The sequence below is a fragment of the Chelonoidis abingdonii genome, chromosome 1 (assembly GCF_003597395.2).
Source record: "Chelonoidis abingdonii isolate Lonesome George chromosome 1, CheloAbing_2.0, whole genome shotgun sequence".
Classification (NCBI taxonomy): domain Eukaryota; kingdom Metazoa; phylum Chordata; order Testudines; family Testudinidae; genus Chelonoidis; species Chelonoidis abingdonii.
In genome coordinates, this window is record NC_133769.1 from 161,968,277 (window position 1) to 161,987,279 (window position 19,003).

At 40.3% G+C, this 19,003-nt stretch overlaps 1 protein-coding gene across 9 annotated transcripts in view; it reads left to right on the forward strand.

Moving 5' to 3' along the window:
• The first annotated feature begins 3,054 nt into the window (after window positions 1-3,054).
• Window positions 3,055-19,003, forward strand: part of ZBTB20 (zinc finger and BTB domain containing 20) — a 644,993-nt gene continuing 629,044 nt past the window's right edge. For all 9 annotated transcript variants that reach the window (XM_075072201.1, XM_075072197.1, XM_075072200.1 and 6 more), the window contains exon 1: window positions 3,055-3,351. The gene's annotated coding sequence lies outside the window, so the exon portion shown is untranslated. The remainder of the gene's footprint in view (window positions 3,352-19,003) is intronic.

Sequence of the window (19,003 nt, forward strand, 5' to 3'; positions counted from 1 at the left end):
CCATTTCAGACATACTCTTAGCTGCCTCTGCCTGCAGGGAAAGCTTCCAGATTGCCTGTGCATGGGGAAGATAACTAACAGATTCTTCTTGATTCTTCCTCTGGTTTCTCTGGACAGTTTTAGTGGATTTTTGCTTTAAGATTTGGTAGAGATGGGCCTGTGTTGCAGAGTTTGGATCGAGAATTGAACTTTTCCAGATTCCCAGCAGGTGTCAGATTGGAAAGATGGGGTAGTTTGGATCCCAGGCTAGGAAGTTGAAATCCGGATCTCAGCTTCCCTACAGTTTGAGAGGACTCAGATGCTGAGCTGAATTTTGCAAAGATTCGGGAAGATCAGTTCCAGTTCAGCTCAAGATGCAATCTCTTTCATATCTTGAGACAGATTGGACCGGGCTCTCTGGCTTATATGTGACTCCAAACTCCCTGACAGCTTGAGGGAGTCCAGATCAGGTACTATGGTTCAAACCAAACGTCATTCAAATTTTCCTGGTTTGTTTCTGGGGCTCCTTTTCAAACCAGGATCTGAACATCCCCAAAGCTAGATGGGAATCAAATCCAGCTCTTCAGTTCTTATCCAGATCCAAGCTTCCCGAGTGCTTGAGGGAACTTGGATCTATTTTTCCAATTTGGATACAGATCTGAAATTCTAAAAAGATACAGTAAGTTCTGATCTAGTTCTGATTAAGATCTAAACTTCCATCAACTTGTGAGGGTTTGGATCCAGTTCTCTGGTTCAGAGCCATATCTGAACTTTCCCAAAGCTTAAGAGGTTCAGTTTCAATTCTAGGGCCTTAATTTGTATCTAAGCTTCCTTAAGGTTGAAGGGCTCAGATCTGATTCTCTGATTCAGATCCAAGTCTGAATTTCTCCAAAATATGATTGGGGTTAAGATCTCCTTTTTTTCTGATTTGAATCCACTGTACTTAGATGAGAGTGAACCAAGAAGCTCAGATCTGGATCCAATTCCAGTTGCCCCCAAATATTAAGGGCTGTTTATCTCTGAGGTCCTGAATTGGATCTCTATCTATATTTTTGGATTTGAATCTCAGGGACTACCAAGGTGATATGAAATGTAAATCCCAGTGAATTTCAGATGCTGAGTTTCACATAGGTCAACTCATGCTTATCAGTAAATCTCCTGAACTTAGGTTCTATATTCTTCCTCATAATGATAATGATACTTTGTCTTTCTATCTTCCTCTGAAGGCCAAAGCAATTTACAAATGTTAATAAATTAATCCTCACAGCTCTCTTGTGAGGAGAGTATTTATTACTTAGATGCATTTTACGGATGGGGAAACTGAGGCAGAGATGAAGTGACACATCCATAGCCAGCAGAACCATAATTAGAGGCCTCTTCATACTCAGTCCCCTATTAGGGCCAAATTCTGATGTCAGAGACACCTGTATAAATGTGGAGTAATTTCATTGACTTCAGTAGTGTTTCCCTCACTGATATCAGCAGTGAATTTGCCCCAGTATTACTTAAGGAGAAGGACTGGTGACCCTAATGAATCTTTTCCATCTTTAAGTTCTCCGATTGTATATATTTCCCTGCCGCTCACCACTAAAATATGAACAGTGTTTGTTGATTTGTGGGGAAGGTTGTTTCTGAAAAACATGCCTAATCTCTCTCTATTTACTGTGTATCACTCTGTAAAGGGAGCATTTGCTATTTAAGTAGAAAAGGATATACCGGTCACCATAAGGAGGTGAAAATCACCAGCTACAGACTAGTTAAAATTATGTAGGCTCAGTATGAAGCATGAAGAGCCAGTCAGCTGCTAGGATTCAAATTTGTGGATCTAGAGAGTCTAGATGTTTCAGACCTGCTATTTAAACCACTAAGCCGTCCACTCAGGAGCAATACGATTTAGACATATTGGTGGGAGAATAAACACTTAGCGTGGGATGCAGTGTTACCTTGTAATTAAAGTATTAGACTAGGCTCCAGGAGAGCTAGATTTTAATCTCAGCTATGTCACTGATTCACTACAGGGCCTTGGGCAAATCACTTCACCTCTCTGTGCCTCAGCTTCCCCATCTAAAATTGGGGCAATAATAATTGTACCTACCTTTGAAAAATGCTTTGAGATCCTTGGCTGCAAGGTGATGTGTGTAAGTACAAAGTATCATTAGTCTCCTGATCCTCCAGCCTTACTTCTCATTTAAGTCAAGGGAAGTTTTGTGTGCATGATCACATCAAGTTTGTGTGTTCAGGAGGGCTGTTACAACATTTTAGGGGCAGGGTGTAGAACTGATGTAAACCATACATTTTCTCTAGATGCGGCAGATTTTTTTTGTAATATTTGAGATTTCTGTAGACATCATCAGTCTACTGCTTTTCTCCCCTTTCTCCCCTCCCCGTGAGAAAAATGGGGGTGGGGGAGTAGTTTTCGGCCCAGACCTTTATTTTAAATAACCTTGGCCGGGTTGCCATTGGAAAAAGATTTCTTTACTTGAGGGATTTATTTCTGTCCTTGCAACACTATGTACTATATGCATTGCACCTGTTCAGACATAAGCACAGTTCATTATTATAGCCCTAGGGGCAGAAGCTTACTAATACGTATATACTGGGGGAAGAGAATATTAGGGAGAATGGCCCTCTCTTTTAGTTTGCTTACTGAGCAACCTCCTGTAGAGACTTCCTCCTCCTCCAAATCAGTTTTCCCTGCTCCCCTATTGTCTGGGGAAACCTGTCTTTGGGAGCTTCGTTCTTGAAAGATCTCATGACTTTAAAATCATCAGTGGGCTTTGTGTAGCCTGCCTCTTAAAAGAGATATGTTTACACCTTCCCTGCATGTGTTAAAGCTATAAGGTTACAGAGCAGGATGGCTGATACATTTCAGTGCTTCATGCTAATATGCACAAAATGTATTTATGATAATTACATGGACTGTCTGAAACAATGCATTCCAACATTCTGTAACATAAATATGAAAGGTGGAGCCAGCTGGCTGTAAACAGTTTATTTGCCAGCAATCCTGATCTGCACTATATACCTTTTTTACACTGTCTCAGTCTGGCAGTATTGAACCTGTTGCTGCATTAGCCGAGTTGTATTTTGCTAGATAGGGGAAGGAGGGTTGTCTGCTGTCTGGTAGGAGGGCTTTGTCTGTGTGTGCCTTTCTCTCTCTCTCCCTCTCACACTCTCGCTTGCTCTCTCTCTCTCTCTCTCACTCCCTTTCCCGTCTCTGTGGTTTGTAAGGTAGGTTGCAGTGTGTGTATATACACAACATCAAGAGCAGGAAAATGGACTCATTAGGGAGGCAGGCAGTCATTACCACTCACACTGTACTTCCAGGGAGACAGCGACTATGAGGAGACAAACTGAGGACTGGGGAATAAGGTAGGCCAGTCAACTTTTATAAAAAAAATATCCTGTTCCCCCCCTTGCCCCATGACACTTATTTATTCTTTCACCCCCACCCTCTCGATTTTTAATATAGAGATGTAAGTTTGTCAAGCCCATTTGCTAGCTTAAAATTTTGAACATCTATAGAAGGCCTTAGCCTTTTCAAATGTTTTTTCCCCTTCTACTTATTTCAGGGTGTGCCCTCTTATGATTCACTTTAATTACTTTTTTTTTTAACATCAATGAAGGAAACAAATATGTTTGTTTTCCAACACTAGTTCCAAGTAAATCAATATCTTTCTCTCTTTTAAAACAGCCCTCTCCGTATGTCTGTGGGTCTCTGCTTTTTCTTTTCTGTTTATGCAGTTCCATCTGTCCGTCCATATATCATGTTCTCCTTATTTACTGTTAAATGGATTTTTGTTAGTATTTGCCAATGAGTTTTAGCTATATTGCCAGTGACCAGGTTTAACTCTGACTCTTGTTCTTTGTTTTATATCTACTATAAGTTTAAAGTCCATGTTTATTGTACATTAAATAAAAACAGAAAGCAGGTTCCACTCTGTCTGCCAGGAGTTTTATTTTAAAAATTGAGTGGGGGGGGAGAAGGGGAGGTGATTTTAATTAGCGTACATGTACTTTCCCTGTTGGATTTTTAAAGCATTTATTTTAATTTTTTTAACTCTTTATTTTACTTAAGAGGGAGTGGGAGATACATTAAATCAGCAACATAAAAGTTAGAATATAACATCATAGAGGCATGACTGGGTTAATATGAATTCAAACTTTCTAAGAGGGAGTTTGTATCTTTGATTGCCCTCCCCCCTTTATACATGGTTGTGCTTGTGTTTCAGTATGTGTATTTAGAGGGGGGAGGTAGATATCCTTTTACAGTGGAAACAATTTATGAAATCTTTTGAGCCATTTTTGTCTAGAAACAGTAACTATTTATTTACCATATTTTCATTCCATAAATAACCTTTGTATTTGTTATTTGAAACATACAGTGTGCCTGTGGATTAACTATTATTATTTTTCTGGGGTTGTGTTGCGTTTCATAGCCCATTTAACAATGTTGAGTTTTTCAAGCTAGCCTTATCATGGGTTCTAAAGGCTGGTTAAACAGATCCGTCCAAAATGGGCTTTTATCTGAGCTCTTGTCAGTGCTGTCGGAGAGTAAAACTGCTACTGTGTTGTTAACAAAAAAATAAAAATTAAGATATAGTGAGTGGAAGTGAGTTATATAAAACATTCTGGAGAATCCATGAGTAATTATAGAAAATGGACGCTGATCAGTGGATATCTCTTGACAATAACAATGACCTTTTAAAATAGCAAATTATTTAATAGCAAGAGGCAGACTATTTTAAAAAAATCCGTTGGGCCTTTACAATAACACATGTCCATAAAGCAATATTCCTAGCCCACCTGGGATTGTACAAGAGATTCTTCAACACATTATCAGGGTTCACATCTTCTGAAATGTTTATTAAAAATCCATTATTTTAGGGCAGTAGACAACTTTTGGTTCTAACAGGTTTATCTTTTGTATTTTTACATCCTGAATCTTATAACTCTCTCATCTCTACAAAAGTGACTTCTCTCAGGACAAACCACATCAGTTTAAACCCAAAACAGCAAATAACCCACTGGCTCTGTAGATACAGAACCCATTCACTCCATCTTATTCGTTTTTTTCCAGGGCCTAAGCGGAACTTTTCAGTGGCTTTCTGTAGCATTTTGTCAAGAATCAGTGGTCCATCTGTTAGCTCAGGAATGAAATTTAGTGTTTTCCACTCCCTTTCCTGCCTCTTTTCAACTCAGGCTGCTAATTAACATTTGGTCAACAAACTTCAACTGTTTTTATTGCTACAAATTACATGTCACTGTAGTAAGATACAGCCCCCTCGCCCTAATCTCAAACCTTGAAACTCTGATTTGAGCATATAGGGAACTGAAGTATTTCCAAAAATTAAGGGGTTTCAAATGGGGAAACATTTGATGCCATTTTGTTGGGGGTTAGCCTGGAGGGATGGAGCTGGAATATTAGCATTCCCTCCTCCCGTTTCCCCACATGAAGTATGTGTGTGCATTTATAGTCACCCATCACTTTCTTTTGAACCAATACAGGTGTGTATGAGCTCTTACAGCACAGGTTTCTATCTGTGTGAGTTTTTGTGAAACTGATGTTGGGACTCTTTAATATATGATTAACAGAAGTCATGGTCCTATCTCAACTCTTCCAAATAACTTTAAAGAAGATTACAAAATATCAATTAATTATATGGAAACCGCAGGAAAGAAGAATTGCCTAGTGGGAAAAGCAGGATGCGAGAAACATTTATTGTCATCCAGCAGAAAGAAAAAAATTAAAATTCTTTTTAAAAAATACTTTCCATTAAAATGATTTAATTCTCTGTGAAACCAAAGTATTTTCTATCAAAAGACTCAGCTCTGTCCATGTCACAAAGTCTGTTTGCAATGTGTATACAAAAGCAAAGGGGAGAGTGTGCCTAAGTAAACTTAAAGCCAGCATATGATGCTGTAGTTGGAACTCCAAAAGCCGAAAGTCTTTTGGCACAGGGGTGTATAACAGAGTTGGAAGACCTGACATTAGCCAACTTCATATTATGGGTTCTATATGTTCCAGTCCTACCAACCCTTTCAGTCTAACAGAGTAAAACCCCGCAGTGTTGAGTGGGTCGCAGTATGCTTTATTTTAGTGTTGGAGCAGACAGTTATCTAACGCACCCACATGAGAAAGTACTCTGGAGCAGTTATTTCATGCTTTGCCATGCCCTGTAGCTAATGCAGTTTTGGACTGAATGGCGTGCGTATATGTCTCTTTAACTCCTGTGAGATCAAAGTGAGTGCTGGATTTTTTAACAGGGCCAAAATATGGGGATACCAGATAGTTAAACCCAAATGCCAAATAAATACTAAGTCAAATTATTTTTAGTAATTTTTTTAGGAGGAGAGATAAATATCAATCTTTTTTTATTTTAATATACACAGTTGTAATTTCCTGAGTTGGATATATCATAATAGTAAATATTACTCAGTTTTCCTATTTCCACATTTTCTCCATAGGCCCAGCTTACTCATAAGGGAACAGCTGCAGAACATTTTTAAACATGTATTATCATTTATATAAAACTGAGATTTAAATGGAGAATGAGATCCCTGCTATAGAATTCTGTAGGATGGTTTAAAAATTCCATAGACAGGAACTCATACTCTGTTAGATTTTATAGGTTTTAAGTCATTTCAGGAGACTCCTGCTTGATTTCTACAGCCCATATTGTTCCATTAGTTTTTAAGCAGAGATATACCAAACAGGGATTTTGATTATGAACTGATGGCATATGTCCCTATATAATCCAATTAGTTTCATTCCTATATAATTTTATAAGTTTTTTCCACAATGATGTGTTGGGGAAGATGGCTACTATTGTGAGGAGTTTACAAATGTGAGAGGGAAATTAATAACTCAAATCTAGCTTCAAGTTATTTAGATATTAGGTGAAAAAAAACTTTGACAAAAACCTAAGACCCATAGAAGTGTTTCAGAGTTCTTATAAACATTCCAATTGGAACAGTTGTTTTCAAAACAACCAGTTGTTCCCTCTGCAGGGTTTGCAACTCAAATCTTGCAGCACTGAGAAGCTGATGGTAAACAAAAGTGAAACTGACTTCATTGATTTTGCTTGTCTGGGCCAAGAAAATTCAGAAAATAAACAAACAGCATCAACAGTATAAAATTGGATTTTTAATATTCTTTCGTCTCTAATAGTCCAGGGTTTTAATGATGCTTTTTAACTAAGGTCTAAATCTTGAGGCTCTTATGAAATGTTTACTCAATTTTAGCTCAGGCATGCTCTCATTGATTTATCAAGGTTTGAGTAAGGAGTGAATAAAATTTGAGTAAAGAGCTAAGGATTTGCCCCAATTTGGTTTTTAAGTCAACAGTATCCTTGTATTCCTGTTCATTATTTATCTAATTTTAATCTTAATGCTTAGTCCTATAGTAATTATCAAATTCTCTTTAGTAGAAATCTGGCACTTCATAATGATGACTAATTATGCATGTTTGGTTTTCTGCGTGTACTGGACCCAATAGTGCAGTCTTCCCATGTACACTGTATACATTGCAGTCACTTCAATGGATGTTCTATTTGGATAGGGTTTGAAGGAATGGGCTCATAAGAAATAACTGAAACATTTGTGGCTAGCAGGGATATGGGTATGTGCTTGTCCCATGGTCAGTGGGCCAGCAGGGGCTGGAAGTATTATGCAGTCAGTTTGTCACATACCTCTTCTATGGCCAGTGTGGGATCAGTGTTGATAGATAGCAGGGGGTAGGAATGGGAGGTACATCCAGCTTTCATTGGGGAAGGCTATCTGACTTGGAGCATTTGAGAGGCCTAGATGGAAAAATGGGATAATGGCAGAAGACCATGCTGAAAAAGAAAATAGTTACTCTCTGACAGCCGTTTGTATGTATTATGTGAAATGAACATGGGGCTCTCAATCCAGTTCCTAATGGGCAGATGTCCGTATTACAAAATCCATTCACCAAAGCTATTGGCACTAGGTGGCAGTGTGAAAAGAAAAGGCAAGGACTGAATGGGCACAAAGACAGAAGTCTCATGAGAAGTGGTTCCCTCACCGTCAGGAATAAGCCATGTCAACAGCATAATGTGAAGAAGATGTTATTGCTGCTGCCTGTCCTGTGACTGTCAATCTGGCATTATTCAGCAACTATGTGTGTGTGTGTGGATAGATAGTGGGTCAGGCCAGATGGCTACAAGAGAGTGGTCAAAGATAGATACATTAGCTCCAGGTTCAGCAGGTTCCTTTTCCCTGGATAAGATGACAGGAACTATTCCAGAACACTCAGGAACTTTCTAGAACTAATTAAGACAAGCAGGCTAATTAGGACACCTGTAGCCAATTAGGAAGTTACTAGAATTAATTAAGGCTAATCAGGACACCTGGTATAAAAAGGCTCTCACTCCAGTTACTGAGGTGTGTGTAAGGAGCTGGGAGTGAGAAGACATGCTGCTGGAGGACTGAGGATTACAAGTGTTAACAGACATCCGGAGGAAGGGCCTGTGGTGAGGACAAAGAAGGTGTTGGGAGGAAGCCATGGGGAAGTAGCCCAGGGAATTGTAGCTGTTGTTCAGCTGTTCCAGAAGGCACTCTAGACAGCTGGAGTCCGTCCACAGGGCCCTGTGCTGGAATCCAGGGTAGAGGGTAGGCCCGGGTTCCCCCCCAAAACCTCCCAACTCCTGATCCAACACAGGAAGATCTCAGAGGCTAGTAAAATCTGCCAATAAGTGCAGGACCCACCAAGGTAGAGAAGGAACTTTATCACAATAGGTAGATAGATATACACCTCTACCTCAATATAATGCTGTCCTGGGGAGCCAAAAAATCTTATTGTGTTATAGGTGAAACTGCATTATATCGACCTTGCTTTGATCCACTGGACTGCACAGCCCTCCACTCCCCCCCGGAGCACTGCTTTACTGCATTATGTCCGAATTCGTGTTATATCGGCTCGCATTATATTGGGGTAGAAGTATATTAAGGACAGAGCTGCCTAATTCAACACTGGCACAACATCTAGGGCTTGATTCTCTAGTGTCTTGTACCTTGTGTCATTATTTACACCAGTGCAAAATGAGTGCAGAATATTACCACTGGTGTGAGTGAGTGAGAAGAAAATTATGCTTTGGTAGCATTTTATGCCCAATTTGCACAAGTATAAGTGACAGTGCAAGGTCCCAGGAAGTGGCAAAGCATGTTCATTTTGTCCCTTCCTCAGTGTCCCAGCCAGAATTTAAATTAGTGGTTATCTAATTTTGTATTTTAAAAGTACTGAGTTTGGTAAAGTCAGCGGGGAAGAGGAAAGAAAACCTGAATGGTAGGCTGTGAATCTGCATGCAACACACTGAATAGTTCCTATAGAAACTTTTGGAATACTGAAATATTACCATTCTATAAATTACATAAAGATCATCTGAAAATGTAATACTCACACAATAAATTTACTTTGGAACTGTGGCACTGCTAATAATGTAGGCAAGAGTGGCTTGCCCTTTGGTTCTGGGGCAATTCATCTTGGGAAATTACCTGCACTCTACTAGAATACTTCTAAAGTAAAGTAGTTGCTTTCTAGTCACTTGGTTCAAGGTGATTAGTGGCTAGGAATGTGATCAGTCCCTTGGAAATATGAATATGGGGTGAGAAAAGTGCTTTGTAGGACCCCACAGTGATCCGTCCAATTGACTGAAAGAAAGTTAATTATTGATGTGCTCCCCAGGGAGTCCTATGCCATTTTCCTTAGCTGGATAGATGGCGGCCATGATGTAGGAATTTGAGGATAATGGTTAGGGGGGAATCTTTGAGACTCCAACAGGGATGCAGACTCGAGATAGGAAGTGAGGTTGGGATTGAAAACATATCCATAGGCATGCTTCGTGTGCGTGTGTGTGTGTGTGGAGGGGTTAATATTTGACAGTAAAGGTCTTTTTTCTTTGAAACTGTAACTTAGCCCCAGCTTTTTTTTTTTGTTCTTTGTTTTTATTTTGACTTTCAAAAATACTATTTAAGCACCAAATTATCCCTTCTGCCCACAGATGAAGGTGACATAAAACCAACAGATCCCTGCTTGGAAACTGGGTTGTGTACAGTTGCTGGGGTACCCATCTCCCCCTCTCTATAACCCTTAGAGTCTCTGGCTCCATTTTCTAGTAGGGGGAGGAGCTACAGGACCTGTTACTCTCCACTGTGTTGGCTCCTAAACTCCGAGCAATTTGGTAGATAACTGAATTACAGGAATTGGAGGTCGATAGAATACTGAGAATATGAAAACAAACAAACAAACCATTGTTTAGATACCAGGACAAATGTTTAATTGCTCTTGTGCTCCCTCTGCTGGTTCTCTGTAGAACTAACAAATCCTATCCCTAGAGTCATGCCCATGCCCTCTGTGAGGGTGCAGTACAAAATGGGATGTTAAAAAAGTTGATTTCAAGCAGTTTGGAAATGGACAACATTGGTAGAGAAATAAGGCTTCATAAGAAGAATATGAAAAGCAGTGGATCCTAGAAAAAATACTTTACATCATTGTTCTTTTAACATTTGAATCATCCTAACCTGTGATTCTTCCATCTATCCTTCCTTTGTCATGCTTCTGTGGCAGAGGAGTCTTTCTCTGTGTCATTTCCCAAAGTCAGAATTTCTTCTCATTGTTGCTACTATCACTAAGATATTTCCTACATGAGGGCTCCAAAGAAAAATATTCTTACTGGTCCAACCATTAGTTTTAGCTGAGCTAGCGGGAGTAGTGGTGGAAGCCTTAGGGTAGATAAGGCTTTGGCAGATCTCAGTATTTTTACAGCTGCATCAGTTAAATCTGCTCGTCTGCTGAGTATAGCTCTGCTCGTCTCATCCTGTTCCATGGCCTGGAAAGCTTCTGTTCTTCAGGATTCTGTTTAGCCTCTTTGCTCATTGTGATACCTCTTACTTTGTTTTTTAAGATATAGACTTGTTTGCTTAATGAACTCCCTCCTTAATATGGACATTTTGCTTCCCACTTCATATGTTTTTCACATCCATCACTTCCCAACTTCATAGTATCAAAGTTTTCTGAATGTTAGAGATGACTGAATCCTGGATAAAACCCAGGAATGATTTTAGATTCCCCTGGAAAATCTGGAATGTATTGAAGACTTCTGAAGGGGTGATGAGGTCATACAAGATCCTGCTGCCTTTCCAACCTAAGCAAAGTATCATGATAAAGAGCCTTTTCTCACAGCCACTGACTTTAGTGGGAGTTAACTGTGTAGAGCTGCTTCAGCACCAGGCCCAAATTGTCAGTCCAGACTTATGGAAGCTTTTGTTGGTGCAAGTCTCATGCTTCCCTTCCAGGTGACTGCTTGGTTGCTCATTGGTTGGAGTGACCCAACCCACATAAAAATCTGATTGTAACTGAATAATTTGAATCTTTGTGGCCAGAGTCTACTTCCTGGACCCCATCCATTTTCAAAGGGTCAGAAAATAAAAAGAAAAAGCTCACTAATTTATTTTTCTTCTCCTTGTGGGTTTCCTGCCTTTTTGGGGAGGCCTCCAGCATCATCCTCTTTTATTTCCTCTTCCCAGGCCCCACTTCATAGTCACCCACCCATTTCAGCCAAAGATGTAAGAAATTGACCTCCTTGTGGGCAGTCTTAGCAGAGACATCATGAAGTGAATGGGACATTGAGAACTGAAGCTACTCTGTGACCCCTGAGTCCCTCCAGGTCAGACGTGAGGCACAGTAGCAGGGAATGGTGTGGCGGTAGGTTGCCCTACTGCTGGACCTGCTTTGGAGTTAAACAGAGAATTCAGTGCCCAGGGACATCAGTATGGCCTCTTTCACTAGCACTAAACTAACAAGTATGAAGGCTCAGTTGTCACTGACTCACGGACAAACTGTCTGAATTCCAAGAAGTTTGTTTCGTAATTTCCAGCATTTCATAAAAAAGCTGTTTTTTTTTTTCCTTCTCCCAATGACTGCCAAGTTTTGAAAGCTTCAAACTTGCTCCACTTGGAGGGGATTTAAAAGATACTGACATTTTCTAAACATGTTGGTTCTCTCTGAGCTGTACAGACAGACTTCAAACCATTTGTCCGCCAAGCCAGTCCAGCACGGCCTGAAACATTTCATTACTGTGGAAGCAACTGCTCCTAAATGGTTCAAGTGTTTTCACAGTATGGTCAGCTAAACTGCACTAAATATTGAAGGAAAAAAAACAATCAAAGAGAAAAATCACACCTTTCCCGTATTGTAGGGTTTTTCTAAACATCTCCAGAAATTAAGACTTCCCCCTCACAGAGGGTTGTGTACCTGTGTCATTGGCCTCCTCTTTATGGCACAGAGCCTCTAAAATAAAACTGTGCTCAGCATTTTCTAGACAATTTTCTTTACTTGCATGCAGAGAAAAATGAAGGGTTTTTTTTTGTTTTTTATCAGCGCAAAACCACAGTTCGGAGTGCAAAGCTGTAATGAGATTATAATGCTGCAGCTGGGGTGTATGGGTAAGTAACCATTAAATAATGCCTTTATTTTTAGGGTGTCATATCTGAGGAACCTTGGATCCAATTCACTGAAATCTCCCTGAAAAATTCTAGTTGGACCCCATAACTAAACTAGAAATTTTGAGACTGATCTGACTGTCTTTGTGGATTGCCTAATAAAGACACCCATGGCATGTGGAGTCAGGAGGCTTGGTTTTTATTCCTAGTTTTGTCACTAATTCCCTGTGTAATTTTGAGCAACTCATTTCCCCTCTGTGCCTCATTTACTCATCTGTGAAATGGGGATAAGAGTGTTTAACAACCTTTGGGACCACTGGAGAAGCACTGGGTATAATTTTATTATGATAAGCACTTCTCACCATCGGACTTGGGCCTCACAACACCTCCCCAAAGGAGCATAGCAACCTTTCCTTCTTTATTTCAGTGGGTTTGCTTTGGTCTCTTGATCTAGTTATTGAGCACTTAGGCTTTTCCTATGTGATTTCAGACAAGGGCTGGCACCAGAGATCTCATTTGGTCTCTGTCTATAGCTGCCTCCAGTAGAAGAAGCTGTGTTTTGTTTTATTAATATTTAAATTGTTTATTTTTACTTTATTAGACAATGTAACCTTGAGTTTTAACTATGTTCAGCAGACCCCCCCCCCACATAAAATATGATTCATGCTAGAAAGGCTCTCATAACATTCCAAATCCCAGTGTCACCTGGGCCTTAATAGTGTTATAAAATGGTTTACAAACCTATGTGATAGATTAGGTCTGGATGTAGGCTATATCATATCATGTCTATGGTAGGCTGTAGTTCTGGTTAGACTGCTTCAAACTCCAGCTTGATAGTTCTGTTTAAAGAGTTTTCAGGCAGAGAATATATAGAAGATAGAAAATGAAAGCTTAGTCAGGCTTTCTCCATTTTTGGATCTGGGGGAAAACCTACGGCAGGCATTCCATGCTAGCATCACAGGGCAGCATATGCTCCATAATTAAGTTGCAACTGATTTCCCCTCCAATCCACAAAGATAGTCAGATCAGTCTAAAAATTTCTAGTTTAGTTATGGTGTCCTACTGGAATTTTTCAGGGAGATTTGCAGTGAATTGGATACAAGGTTCCTCAGATACGACACCCTAAAAATAAAGGCATTAGACACAGTTCCAAAATTCTTCTAACTTTTCTTTCCCACTTCTTAGGAAAAAAAGAGCTAAAACTAACTTTATGGGAGTTCCCTGTCAGAGTTAGTGCTCAGGACTAACATTTAGTTGATAGAAGTGTGATCTAAAAAGTTATTAAAATCTGATTTGGTAATGTTGCCAGAGAACACTGGCTTCAACATGGGGCAGGGTAGGAGAGAGGTTTGGGAAGAATATGAGCACTAAGAAGGACTGAAAGCTGACATGCATGCAGCGGGGAATAGCTGTGTAAAGAAGATGAGGACAAAAAGCCTGAACTTAATGCAGAAAGAGGGGGATTACTTGGCCACAGTGGCAGGTAACTGAGATAATTCTACCAGCAGCATTTAATATAAACAGGAGTGGCGTGAGGAGGGATGTGGGCATAACTTTTTCCTTCTCTTGCATGGGTAGTAAACTAGAATCATATTTTTACAAATTCAGAGGACTGTGGCCCAAATCCTCAAAGCTATTTAGGCACTTAACGCCCACTGATATGGGTTCTGTTTTGCCCTGTGTTACATCAGTATAAAACTGGAGTGATTCTGTGGAAGTCAATGGGGTTACACTGTGCTAACTGAAATCAGAATATGGCCCTATGTTTCTGTACTAGAAGCTGAAGTTTGGATTCACTTCAAGCAGAAAAAAACACACATGAGATTTTATAAATGATTCCTATCCAGCAGCCAGTTTCCTTTAGGATGGTGCTGCTGAGTATGACACCTTCACTACCTTAGATATCGTTTCTCTAATGGAAGCACATGTAGGTGTAATATCAAGATTCTTACCAGATCTTTCTTTGAAATCTTACCTAATGAGGACACCCTTTCAAAGAGATCTGTGCTTAGGGTTTCCTGAGAACTTTGAGGCAGAGTTTTGAGGGGGCTTGCTTCCGGCTTCTTACTCGACAGTCAGAGAAGAAGCGTCCATTCTCATCCACGTTACACACTGGGGAAACTTGCAAAAGTATTAAAGTCCACAAGAGAGAGCTTGTATTTATCAGTCCATATAGGTTCCAGTCAGTGATGCTGGAAGTAGAGCTGCTGGGGCTGTGGTGCACGTGCTGGCTTGAAGTGATGTCCATCATATACAGGGTTTGCAGTTTTGTTCAATTGCTTTCAGCATCCCTATTATAAAAAATATTCCAACACCATTGATTCGAGTTGTACAATAGTCAGTCTTCATTTTGTAGCATCAGAATAAGACCATGATCCTAATATGATTCTTTTGCTTGTTCTTGCCAAAGGATCACATCAACTCCACCTAAGTTTCTCCTGAGCTCTTTAGTTAAAGGAGCAACACAGGCACTTCAGAATGGAGAGCAATTATCAATGGAGTACAGCCAGAGAAGGGAATGACCATGGAGAATATCTGGGCATTTAACCAGAGGCAGCTAATGATAACAACAATCGTACTTTCCATTTCTGTAGAAACTTTTGTCCAAATATCTTGCACAGCACTTTACAAAATTCATGAATTTAGCCTCATATCATCCTGAGGAGATAAGACAATATTGTTATCCCCATTTTGCAAATGGGGAAACTCAGGCAAAGAGAGAGCACTTGAATCATCCACTATTACATAGCGAGTCAATGGCAGATCCTGGGATAGAAGCTTAATGATCTGACTCAGAGCCCCTGACTTAGGCACAAGATCATTCTTCCTCATTTCCTTCCCAATGTATTGAAATAAAAGATAAGGCTTGGAAAGGCAAAATCCATCTTCCCTGCACAAGGGAAGCTCAGATTAGCCTAATTCTCATTTACGCTAAGGCCTCTTTACACTACTCTGACAATGTAAAGTGTGTGTGGGGGGGTCCCAGCAACTGTAAATTACACTTGTATCCACTTTAGGCCCCCTTTACATTGCCAATGTGAGATAAAAGGGCTCTAGTGTAACTGAAAATTCAGCCAAATGTGTCTAAGGATTTGCTAACATGTCAACAAATTCTCTCTTCTACTAGCAGAATAAAAAACAGAATGATTCTTAGGGTTTCTTTGTTTGCTTGTTTTATTATTTTTTAAGTGCTGTCCTGGCTCTAGTTAGCATAACTTCAGAGACTTGTAAAAAATTATCCAGTTGGCTTTTCCACACTTGTAGATGCCCCTCTGAGCTCCAGAGATAGTACTAACTCAGTTCAGTCAAGAAGGAGATGTTAGGCAGCTGGACCATTCTGGTACCTGTTTCTTGTGCAGTGATATCCACAGAGGGAAAGTGTAACTGGCTTGTTAGTGGTGTTCCCTGCTTCAGTGAAATGAAAGAAGTCACCAAAGGAACACAAAGGCTCCTATGTTTGAGGTAAGTGGTATATTAAACTTTTGGACAATTCTCCACAGTTAGGTAGATATAACTGCCATTAACCTCAATGAGAGTTACAAGCATATAGGGAAAAAATAAACCCTAAGGGTTTTCTGGACAGGGATGTTTAGAGAAGATTGTTAGTTGTCTGTTTAAATCATCAGTGGAGTCTAAGCGTGTGCAAGTAATACTAGAGGGCACACAAGTGCTGGACTGTGCAGGGATGCATTTTCTGCTGATAAATCTGTCATTGAGAATAAACATTATGGTAGACTGAATTGCTCATACATTCAACCTGAAAACTAGAACTGTAAGACTGTACAATAGATTGTTGCACATACCTTTCTGTTAGTTGAGATTCGGGTTCAAATCTCAACTCTTTCAAGCTTGCAAATAAGTTTGATGCTTCTGTCCTAGTCTTTAATTAATATCTGTCCACTTCTCGAAACCAATCTGACTCTGTCAGTTGATGCTTAGGACAAATCCAGGGCTGAAGACGAACAACAGGATTTTTCATTGGCCAGCATAAGTAATACCTTTTTCTTGAGTGCCAAATTCAGCTAGTGTGGTGTGTTTATACAGGCAAAGATTAGAATGCTCAAAGAGGGGTTTCATTTATCAGAGACATATGGGATTCACCATCACTGGATATATTTGTGAGACACTATAACAAAGAACACTCCTCAGCCGTGTCTCACATTTCCAGGAGAGGAGGGCAATCTGGATAAATGTCTTTTCTAGGAAATTGATGAACCAGCTTTCTCATATGTACTCTCCAATTTCAGTAATCCGTAAGAAGCTCATAAAAGCCAGGAGGGAATCAGTAAAACCTCATGAAGGACACCAAAAGGCTGTGAATCTCGAGGCTGGTCCAGATGCACCTCTTCTGCATTTTCATTTTTTCTAGGCCTGTTGTTTCTGTGTGCTGCTATGATATAACTTGAGACTGACACTGTCCGATAACATGGCTACAACAGAGTAAGGATCTGGACTTGCTGGGAAGAATTCTGACTTGACAGAATATAGAAGAAAAATCAGTCTCTCTACATTGTAGAGCTAGTAAATATATATTTGCTTTCTCCTGTAGGGAATTTTTCCCAGTTTCTGTCTCATTTATGCATAGTGATCTGTGTGTAGATGGCTCAAATGGGCTCTGAAATCCAGTTGGTCCTGTTGATGGGGTCATTCGGGCAATGGTGATCCCATGAGATATGTTTCTATAGATAATTGCAATCATATCCTTCTGGTCTTTAGGACTTTTAAGATTATTATCCAATGTTAAGTTGTAAACTCTTAGAGGCAGGGACTGTCTTGTGTTTGTGCAGCAGTTAGCACCACGGGGTCTGTACCACATAGGTGTCTCTGGGTGTCACTGTAATAAAATTATCAACTTTTATAAAGTTGGCAACTTTTTACTAGATAAACATCTCAATTTGGTCTTCAAAGTATTACTTACAGAAACACTCTCCTGAATTTGTGTAGCAGATTTATTACAGAAGTACCTCTGTATTGCTCTGTGTAATGGGGTGTATGGGATGTTTGGCATTCCTTACCTATCTTGCCTGCAGAGACCAATTCAGTAGGCATTTTCAGAGGCCACTTATTGGATTCCCCACCCACAAACAGTGATGGTACCAGTGCCCATGTAACCTTTAGCCCAGTGAGTAAGGCACTCACCCAGGTTGTGGAAGACCCAGGCTCAGTTCTCCCTTCTGCTGGCAAATAATTTAATTTGAGCATCTCAAGAGAGTGCCCTACCTTCTGGGCTGAAAGGTTTGTTTTTCTCAGGCTCTCCTGTTGGAGCTGTTTCACTTTGTATAGGTAAATATTCACTGGATCAGGGAGGATGGAACCTGGGTCTCCCACCTCCCCAGTGAGTGCCCTAACAAATGAGCACCACCACCGCTTTCTCTTCCTCCTTAGCTTTTTGCGCAAAAGGGCTTAGATTCTGAAGGGGGTTCATGCCTGTGAATCTTATGCAGAGGGAGGTGCCTCCCTCTAACCCAGTCCTTTGAAGGGTGGGACTTAGGGTCTACTTCTTGGCATTTCCTTTTGACTAACTTAAGCAGCTCCTCACACAGTGTATTGGTTTTTGTGTATCTCATTCATAGGATCTAACTCTCCCCATGCATTGTTTATGCAGCCTAGGCGCTTAGTTCAGGAATGTGGATTACTCTAAGCAATGCCTAATTTTTAGGTGCCAAGTCCCCTTGTGGATCAAATCCTAAAGAAGGAAGCAAGATCTGGTGATTTAAAGCACACAGCTGGGAGTTCTGAGATCTATTCTTCTTCATATTGAACTTAGAGAGTGAAATGATAGGCGAGGAAGGATTGTTTTGAGGAAGAAGTGCAGAACTATACATCAGAAAATCTGTGTTCTGTTCCTGGGCTCTGTCCCAGATTTCGTGATTGATCTTGGACAAGTCACTTCACCTCTGTGTGCTTAGGCTTCCAGCTACAAAATGGAGGGGGTTATGATAACCTCACAGGTGTGCTGAAGCTTAATTAATACGTGTAAAGTGCTCTGAGTTTCTTGGATGGAAGGCACTAGAGAGGAGCAGCATTATTGCCACATTCAACTTCTTATAACTTACAAGAAAAATTATTAATACCACTTTCATTGCTTTGTCTCTCAAAGCTATGTTTGATTTCTGGATTTCATCAACAAGCCAGTCCATACCATCTCTAAATTTCTGCACAATGTTCTCTTTTAGAGCTTTAATAATTTCCTTCTTCTGGTGCTGTGCATAGTGAGATCATTCAAAAATAGCAGGTAAGGTGAGTGGCAGTGACACAGAATATCTAGATGCTAAGGTATATGCTTGTTCCAAGCATGGAGCTCCCACTGAAGTCAATGGGAGTTCTGCTCTCCAGAAGGAGGGTGAGAGCTTGGTCCTTCTGAAAAGCATAGGAGAAGTGGTTGGGATGACACTGGTGTTGAGCCAGGGTATACAGTTGTAGGGACAAGAAGTGAGCAAAGATAAGGAGGTGTTAGTACCGTTGTATGAGGTGCTGGTGAGACCTCACCTGGAATACTGTGTGCAGTTCTGGTGTCCCATGTTTAAGAAGGATGAATTCAAACTGGAACAGGTTCAGAGAC